Consider the following 9918-nt stretch of genomic DNA (forward strand, 5'->3'; position numbering starts at 1 on the left):
GGATGAAGAGGACGACAAGGACAAGGAGGAACAAGGGGAGGACGAGGAGGGGGCAGAAGAAGGGTAAGAAGAGTAAGAAATAGAATTGCTGATGACATCAGAGCTACAATAGTGGACCATGTAATCAACCGTGGAATGACCCTGAGGGAAGCTGGCCGACGGGTTCAGCCTAACTCGAGCCGCTACACTGTAGCAAGCATCATAAGGACATTTTGAAATGAGAATCGGTTAGTACAGTCACTTTGCACTAAGATTTGTAGCACTGCCGTATGCTAATGAGAAACACAGCAATACCATAGATGTAAAAATACTGAAATTGTTACTTTACAGAATTGCTAGATGACCAGATGCTGGGGGCAGAGGAACCCTGTTCACTGCAGACCAAGAAACCCATATAGTCAATATGGCGATTGCAAATAATCCTATTCTTGGAAATAAACACTTGTGTTTGTTTTGATGTGTGTAAATAAACACCAGTACTTGAAGTTTGGATCCCTCCATGTTTACAGACCTATGACAAAAGTATGAGCTCAAACTGACATGGCCTAGCTTGTGCACAGAGAAAGCAAAAGCCAGATGTGTTTTGTATTCATACCATCAGTGTGCAGTTGGCGCATTGTGTGCTTAGTAGATGATGGCTTGTGTGTACTGTTTGATACGAAAACACCATTTTTACGAAGGTGTGAAGAGTTAATCTAGCTGTGTTCGCTTTTGCAAGAGAACTACAATGTTTTGATAATTGATTGACAGGTTTTCTTATTTGTGTGTAGAGTTTTGCAAAAATAGCCAATAGTTACAAAAAATGTGCTTACAGTTTTTTCTGAATGCTTAAACCCTAACTGTGATTCTTACAGCACAATTCCTAAAACTATTAACACTTATGGCAAAATCACTCACTGAGTTTGCAAAACTAAAAGCACAAACACTGCTTTGCACTCAGTTTGCAATTTTGTAACACACACTTTGCAAAACTGTAGGCACAACTCACTGCTTACACTCAATTACCAAATTTCCAACACACTCCTAGCAAAATTATACACATGTATGGCTATCATTAACACTATTTTGTCAACTGTCTGGCACACTTTCACTTGTGAAAACTGTTTTAGATAATTAGTCCACTTTGCAATCAGCCTAAGCACTATAAACAGGCCACAGGTAAGCTGTCTATGTGGAGTACAATGGAAGGAGCAGTAAGAGTGAGAAGAGTGAGAATCAGAGGAGGCCGAGGGAGAGGACGTGGAGGTGAAGAAGTTGGAGGAAGAGGACGTGGAGGTGAAGAAGTTGGAGGAAGAGGACGTGGAGGTGAAGAAGCAAGAGGGTTAGAGGAAGTTAGAGGAAGAGGACAAAGAGGAGCAAGAAGAGGACGAGGAGGGGAAAGAGGAAGGGTAAGAAGAGTAAGAAACAGAATAACTGATGACATCAGGGCTACAATAGTGGACCATGTCATCAACCATGGGATGACCCTGAGGGAAGCTGGCCAACGGGTTCAGCCTAAACTGAGCCGCTACACTGTGGCAAGCATCATTAGGGCATTTCGAAATGAGAATCGGTAAGTACTTTGTAGCACTGCCATACTCTAATGAGAAACACAACAGTACCATACATGCAAAAATACTGAAATTGTTACTTTACAGAATTGCTAGACGTCCAGATGTTGGGGGCAGAGGCAGAATGTTCAATTGACATCTGTACACAGAGAAAGCAAAAGCCAGATGTGTTTTGTATTCATACCATCAGTGTGCAGTTGGCGCATTGTGTGCTTAGTAGATGATGGCTTGTGTGTACTGTTTGATATGAAAACACCATTTTTACGAAGGTGTGAAGAGTTAATCTAGCTGTGTTCGCTTTTGCAAGAGAACTACAATGTTTTGATAATTGGGTGACAGGTTTTCTTATTTGTGTGTAGAGTTTTGCAAAAATAGCCAATGGTTACAAAAAATGTGCTTAAGCAATCAGAAAAAACTGTAAGCAATCAGAAAAAACTGTAAAGTGGCTTTGTTTACAGTTTTTTCTGAATGCTTAAACCCTAACTGTGATTCTTATAGCACAATTCCTAAAACTATTAACACTTATAGCAAAACCACTCACTGAGTTTGCAAAACTAAAAGCACAAACACTGCTTTGCACTCAGTTTGCAATTTTGTAACACACACTTTGCAAAACTGTAGGCACAACTCACTGCTTACACTCAATTACCAAATTTCCAACACACTCCTAGCAAAATTATACACATGTATGGCTATCATTAACACTATTTTGCCAACTGTCTGGCACACTTTCAGATGTGAAAACTGTTTTAGATAATTAGTCCACTTTGCAATCAGCCTAAGCACTATAAACAGGCCACAGGTAAGCTGTCTATGTGGAGTACAATGGAAGGAGCAGTAAGAGTGAGAAGAGTGAGAATCAGAGGAGGCCGAGGGAGAGGACGTGGAGGTGAAGAAGTTGGAGGAAGAGGACGTGGAGGTGAAGAAGTTGGAGGAAGAGGATGTGGAGGTGAAGAAGCAAGAGGGTTAGAGGAAGTTAGAGGAAGAGGACAAAGAGGAGCAAGAAGAGGACGAGGAGGGGAAAGAGGAAGGGTAAGAAGAGTAAGAAACAGAATAACTGATGACATCAGGGCTACAATAGTGGACCATGTCATCAACCATGGGATGACCCTGAGGGAAGCTGGCCAACGGGTTCAGCCTAAACTGAGCCGCTACACTGTGGCAAGCATCATTAGGACATTTCGAAATGAGAATCGGTAAGTACTTTGTAGCACTGCCATACTCTAATGAGAAACACAACAGTACCATACATGCAAAAATACTGAAATTGTTACTTTACAGAATTGCTAGACGTCCAGATGTTGGGGGCAGAGGCAGAATGTTCAATTGACATCTGTACACAGAGAAAGCAAAAGCCAGATGTGTTTTGTATTCATACCATCAGTGTGCAGTTGGCGCATTGTGTGCTTAGTAGATGATGGCTTGTGTGTACTGTTTGATACGAAAACAACATTTTTACGAAGGTGTGAAGAGTTAATCTAGTTGTGTTCGCTTTTGCAAGAGAACTACAATGTTTTGATAATTGGGTGACAGGTTTTCTTATTTGTGTGTAGAGTTTTGCAAAAATAGCCAATAGTTACAAAAAATGTGCTTAAGCAATCAGAAAAAACTGTAAAGCGTATTGCACACCGCTATATACTGCCCCCTTGTGGTCATCCTACAAACAGTGTAGCATGCTGAAGCTGCATGTTGCATATAATGATGCAATGAGAATCCTTTGCAGGATACCTAGAAGTGGTAGTGCCAGCCAGATGTTTGTAGCTGTGGGTGTTTGGACTTTTAAAGCACTTTTAAGAAAGTTAATGGTCAATTTTAGAGAACGACTGGATGGTTCGAGAAACAGTATAATTTTAGCACTTACAGATCCGACAGTGAGTGGTTCCCGTTACTCATCCAGTCTGAGAAAGCACTGGTTAAAGTGTTTGTGTATTTATTGATTTATATTAAGTAATTGTGTTTTATGTATATTATGGTTTTATATTTTTTACAAATGTTTTATATACTTATTTATATACTTATATATATTTAATGGTCTATACCTTGTGTTGGGGGGGGGGGGGGGGGGGTTGTGTTTCTGTCTTGTTTTTATGGACATAAAGTCTGCCAATAAAGATTGAATTGAATTGAATTGAATTGAATTTTTTAGTACCTGCCCAGTAAGGTTTCCAAGGCAATCTCAAAATGTGACATATACAGATTGCGTGGCAGGGACTGTGCAGTCAATGGCATCACTCAATGAGTCATGAGAGTGACTCCTTCACAAAATCAAAAACATTTTTGAAAGATAAATTGGTGTCACAGATCACATTGAAAGGTTTGGCACACAACACATTTACAATGCCCCAGAAGCAATGTGACTTGTCAAAGAATTTCATGAAGCTAAGAGCTTGAGATGTGAAGGGGGCTCGTCCGGGATTTGAACCCGGGACCTCTCACACCCTAAGCGAGAATCATACGCCTAGACCAACGAGCCACAGGAAGCCTGGTCTTAAATCTGGAACTCTGAAATGATAGACTTAAATCTGCCTTCAAATTCAAGCAGGAATGTTTTTAAGCCCTCTTCAGTATTCATTTTTGTACTTTCAGGCCTTTGCTACTGACAAGCTCCAACAGGGAGGACTCCAGAGGGACTGCACACGGTGAATGAGAAAAAAGGTGATAGGTTTGTAGCGTAAACCTATTCGCTGGAACGTTAAGGACAATTTACTACACAGCCAAACAAGACACGAGTAGGCAAAGTTCTTCATGTTTCTCGTGCACGGGAGAGAACCGGACAAACGCCGTTCCTTCGCTTGACCCCAGTTGCTCTCGTCCGCTCCCCCGTAACACTGCTCTTTTATTGAGGTTACATGAATATGCATAGGTTCATTAACATACGACGTCTACATACAAACAAAGAGTACCTTGCCTGTGCGGTGTGTGTGTGTGTGTGTGTGTGTGTGTGTGTGTGTGTGTGTGTGTGTGTGTGTGTGTGTGTGTGTGTGTGTGTGTGTGTGTGTGGTCAGAGTATGACCCCATAAATGACTTCCCTAAACCTACTGGTCTGGAAAGTCCAGCAGTTCATCTAAACAAAAGGCACTTAGCCTAAAACAGATATAGCCACGTTTATCCTACCATAAAACAATAAAACAAGGTACGACCTCTTCCCATGCTCCCAGGATGTAGGTGTGGATTCCAGAACACTCTGAATGCACACCAAGCCTTTGCAGCCTGCTAAAGATCACACATCCTATCACTACACGATTAATTATACACCTCTAAGCATATATGTTTAAATATTTCTAAGCATAAATGACAATCAACATTACAAAACCTAACAAAAGGGTTCCCAGTCATCCAGGTCATGGTAGTCTGATGAGCTTTGAAAGAAAGCAGCTGGAATTCTTTAAGTTCCTTGAAGACCTTTCACCTCTCCTCTGAGAACCTTCGTTAGATCTCAAACTAAATGTTGGAGAGTCCCAGGTATTTAAACCCCAGAGGGGGTTGTCTTTACCAGGGTCGTTGACCAACTATGAAACACATCACATGAGCCAAGATGTGAAAAAAGGCGTGGGTAATTATCAGCAGAGGTTTCGGGTGAAACCATTATGAGACCTTGACATATGTAGTTTAATGTCTTTACACCGAAATTGAATGGCCTCAATTTCGATCAGACTTTGTGATCTCTAATAGCCCTTTTCCACTTGCACCTACCTAGCTTGGCTTAACTTGACTCAGTTCGATCTTTAGAGTTTCCATTAGGTGATAGTACCTGGTAACAGGTATTTTTTAGTACCTGCCCAGTAAGGTTTCCAAGGCAATCTCAAAATGTGACATATACAGATTGCGTGGCAGGGACTGTGCAGTCAATGGCATCACTCAATGAGTCATGAGAGTGACTCTTTCACAAAATCAAAAACATGATTTTAGAAAGAGAAATTGGTGTCGCAGATCACATTGAAAGGTTTAGCACACAACACATTTACAATGCCGCAGAAGCAATGTGACTTGCCAAAGGATTCCATGAAGCTAAGAGCTTGAAGTGTGAAGGGGGCTCGTCCGGGATTTGAACCCGGGACCTCTCACACCCTAAGCGAGAATCATACACCTAGACCAACGAGCCACAAGAAACCTGCGCTTAAATCTGGAACTCTGAAATTATAGACTTAAATCGCCCTTCAAATTCAAGCAGGAATGTTTTTAAGCTCTCTTCAGTATTCATTTTTGTACTTTCAGGCCTTTGCTACTGACAAGTAGCAAAGGCCTGAAAGTTGGTTCCACTGTTTGCATCGCATCTCTTTCATCGCATCTCCTGTCTCCTGTCGGTGGCGCTGTCACTTGGTGTTCGCTCGCTCGCTCTGTGGTATAGTATTGCTTCCTGTTCCTGCTCAAACACAGTGGTGTTTCTGAGTAGCTTATTTGCTTAGCAGTTTAATTAACAACTTTTAAATACATTCTTTTTTCACAGTATAATCTTCACGTGCTTCATCCGAAGCACACTTTCTGTGTACTCACTACCTAATTTATAGTATTCACTCACTGTCTCTGTACTGTTTCGCTAGCTTAGCTCGTAGCCGACCCGTTAGCACCATGGCTACTTCACCTGTCCCTTCTGCACTTTCTTGCTCATTGTGTCAGATGTTTAGTTACTCCTCGGCCTCCTTTAGCAGTAATGATATCTATAACAAATGTAGCATATTTGCAGCTCTGGAGGCCAGGATTACTGAATTGGAGACTCGGCTTTGCACCCTGCTCTCACCCTTAGCTAGCCAGGCCCCTGTAGCTGGTGCAGCCGAAGATAGCGTAGGCCCCGCTAGCTGTTCCCCGGCAGACCCCAAGCAGGTGGGGAAAGGCTGGGTAACGGTGAGGAGGAAGCGTAGTCCTAAACAGAAGCCCAAGGTACACCACCAACCCGTTCATGTGTCTAACCGTTTTTCCCCACTCGGTGACACACCCGCCGGGGGTCAAACTCTGGTAATTGGTGATTCTGTTCTCAGACATGTGAAGCTAGAGACACCGGCAACCATAGTCAATTGTCTTCCAGGGACCAGAGCAGGCGACATTGAAGGAAATTTAAAACTGCTGGCTAAGGGTAAACGTAAATTCAATAAAATCATAATTCACGTCGGCAGTAATGACACCCGGTTACGCCAATCGGAGGTCACTAAAATCAATATTGAATCGGTGTGTAACTTTGCCAAAACAATGTCGGACTCTGTAGTTTTCTCTGGTCCCCTCCCCAATCAGACCAGGAGTGACATGTTTAGCCGCATGTTCTCCTTAAATTGCTGTCTGTCTGAGTGGTGTCCCAGAAACGATGTGGGCTTCATAGATAATTGGCAAACCTTCTGGAGGAAACCTGGTCTTGTTAGGAGAGATGGCATCCATCCCACTTTGGATGGAGCAGCTCTCATTTCTAGAAATATCGACAAATTTATTAAACCCCTCAAAACATGACTATCCAGAGTTGGGACCAGGAAGCAGAGTTGCAGTCTTACACGCCTCTCTGCAGCTTCTCTCCTCCTGCTACCCCCCCAAAAACCCATCTCCATAGAGACTGTGTCTGCTTCCAAAAAGACAAAAAACAAACTAAAAACCAGCAACAAACAACTTAAACAATCACAAAGAAAGAACAATACAGTATCCACATCTGAACCAAAGAGTAAAACAGTGAAATGTGGATTATTAAATATTAGGTCTCTCTCCTCCAAGTCTCTGTTAGTACATGACTTAATAATTGATCAACAAATTGATTTACTCTGCCTTACAGAAACCTGGTTGCAGCAGGATGATTATGTTAGTTTAAATGAATCAACACCCCCGAGTCATTCTAACTACCAGAAATCTCGAAGCACAGGTCGAGGGGGCGGTGTGGCAGCAATTTTTCACACCAGTCTATTAATTAATGAAAGACCAAGACAGACTTTTAATTCATTTGAAAGCCTGATGCTTAACATTGTCCACCCCAGCTGTGAAACTCAGAAACCAGTCTTACTTGTTATCATCTATCGTCCACCTGGGCCTTACACAGAGTTTCTGTCTGATTTCTCAGACTTTATATCTGATTTAGTTCTGAGCTCAGATAAAATAATTATTGTGGGTGATTTTAACATAAATGTAGATGCTAAAAATGACAGCCTCAACATGGCATTTAATCTGTTATTAGACTCAATTGGTTTCTCTCAAAATGTAAAAGAACCCACCCACCACTTTAATCACACTCTAGATCTTGTTTTAACATATGGCATAGAAACTGAACATTTAACAGTGTTTCCTGAAAACCCTCTCCTGTCTGATCATTTCTTGATAACATTTACATTTACAATAATTGATTACGCAGCAGTGGAGAGTGGACTTTATCAAAGTAGATGTCTTTCTGAAAGCGCTGTAACTAAGTTTAAGAATATAATCCAGCCACTGTTATCATCGTCAATGCCCTGTACCAACACAGAGCAGAGCAGCTATCTGAACGCTACCCCAACAGAGGTCGATTATCTTGTTAATAATTTCACCTCCTCACTACGTACGACTCTGGATACTGTAGCTCCAGTGAAAACTAAGGTCTCTAATCAGAAGTACCTGACCCCGTGGTATAATTCTCAAACACGTACCCTAAAGCAGATGACTCGTAATCTGGAGAGGAAATGGCGTGTCACAAATTTAGAGGATCATCATTTAGCCTGGAGAAATAGTTTGTTGCTTTATAAGAAAGCCCTCCGCAAAGCCAGAACAGCTTACTACTCATCACTGATTGAAGAAAATAAGAACAACCCCAGGTTTCTCTTCAGCACTGTAGCCAGGCTGACAAAAAGTCAGAGCTCTGTTGAGCCAACCATCCCTTTAACGTTAACTAGTGATGACTTCATGAACTTCTTCACAAATAAAATTTTTATCATTAGAGAAAAAATTACCAATAATCATCCCACAGATGTAATATTATCTACAGCTACTCTTAGTACCATTGATGTTAAGTTAGACTCTTTTTCTCCAATCGATCTTTCTGAGTTAACTTCAATAATTACTTCCTCCAAACCATCAACGTGTCTTTTAGACCCCATTCCTACAAAACTGCTCAAAGAAGTCCTGCCATTGATTAATTCTTCGATCTTATATATGATCAACCTATCTCTAATAATCGGCTATGTACCACAGGCCTTCAAGGTGGCTGCAGTTAAACCTTTACTCAAAAAGCCATCTCTAGACCCAGCAGTCTTAGCTAATTATAGGCCAATCTCCAACCTTCCTTTCATATCAAAAATCCTTGAAAGAGTAGTTGTCAAACAGCTAACAGATCATCTGCAGAGGAATGGTTTATTTGAAGAGTTTCAGTCAGGTTTCAGAGTTCATCACAGCACAGAAACAGCTTTATTGAAGGTTACAAATGATCTTCTTATGGCCTCTGACAGTGGACTCATCTCTGTGCTTGTCCTTCTTGACCTTAGTGCAGCATTCGATACTGTTGACCATAATATTCTATTAGAGCGATTAGAACATGCTGTAGGTATTACAGGTATTGCACTGCAGTGGTTTGTATCATATCTATCTAATAGACTCCAATTTGTGCATGTAAATGGAGAGTCCTCTTCACACACTGAGGTTAATTATGGAGTTCCACAGGGTTCGGTGCTAGGACCAATTCTGTTTACATTATACATGCTTCCCCTAGGCAGCATCATTAGAAGACATAGCATACATTTTCACTGCTATGCAGATGACACCCAGCTCTATCTGTCCATGAAGCCAGATAACACACACCAATTAGTTAAACTGCAGGAATGTCTTAAAGACATAAAGACTTGGATGGCCACTAACTTTCTGCTTCTTAACTCAGATAAAACTGAGGTCATTGTACTCGGCGCTGAAAAGCTTAGAAATATGGTATCTAACCAGATTCTTACTCTGGATGGCGTTACCTTGGCCTCCAGTAACACTGTGAGGAACCTTGGAGTCATTTTTGACCAGGATATGTCCTTCAACGCACATATTAAACAAATATGTAAGACTGCGTTCTTCCATTTGTGCAACATCTCTAAAATTAGAAATATCCTGTCTCAGAGTGACGCTGAAAAACTAGTTCATGCATTTATTACTTCCAGGCTAGACTACTGCAATTCATTATTATCAGGATGTCCAAAAAACTCACTGAAAAGCCTTCAGTTGATCCAAAATGCTGCAGCAAGAGTACTGACAGGGACTAGAAAGAGAGAGCATATTTCTCCTGTTTTGGCTTCCCTTCATTGGCTTCCTGTTAAATCCAGAATTGAATTCAAAATCCTGCTCCTCACATACAAGGTCTTAAATAATCAGGCCCCATCTTATCTTAATGACCTTGTAGTACCATATCACCCTATTAGAGCACTTCGCTCTCGCTCTGCAGGCCTACTTGTTG

The 9918-nt window shown here is 41.4% G+C and overlaps 2 non-coding genes across 2 annotated transcripts; both read right to left on the reverse strand.

Annotated features, from left to right (window-relative positions):
• Positions 1 to 3951: 3951 nt before the first annotated feature.
• On the reverse strand, positions 3952 to 4023 carry trnap-agg (transfer RNA proline (anticodon AGG)). The gene has a single exon. It is a non-coding gene; the product is annotated as a tRNA-Pro (tRNA).
• A 1557-nt stretch (positions 4024 to 5580) lies between these two features.
• On the reverse strand, positions 5581 to 5652 carry trnap-agg (transfer RNA proline (anticodon AGG)). The gene has a single exon. It is a non-coding gene; the product is annotated as a tRNA-Pro (tRNA).
• Positions 5653 to 9918: the final 4266 nt, after the last annotated feature.

This window comes from Neolamprologus multifasciatus, chromosome 18 (genome assembly GCF_963576455.1).
Source record: "Neolamprologus multifasciatus chromosome 18, fNeoMul1.2, whole genome shotgun sequence".
Taxonomy (NCBI): Eukaryota; Metazoa; Chordata; class Actinopteri; order Cichliformes; family Cichlidae; genus Neolamprologus; species Neolamprologus multifasciatus.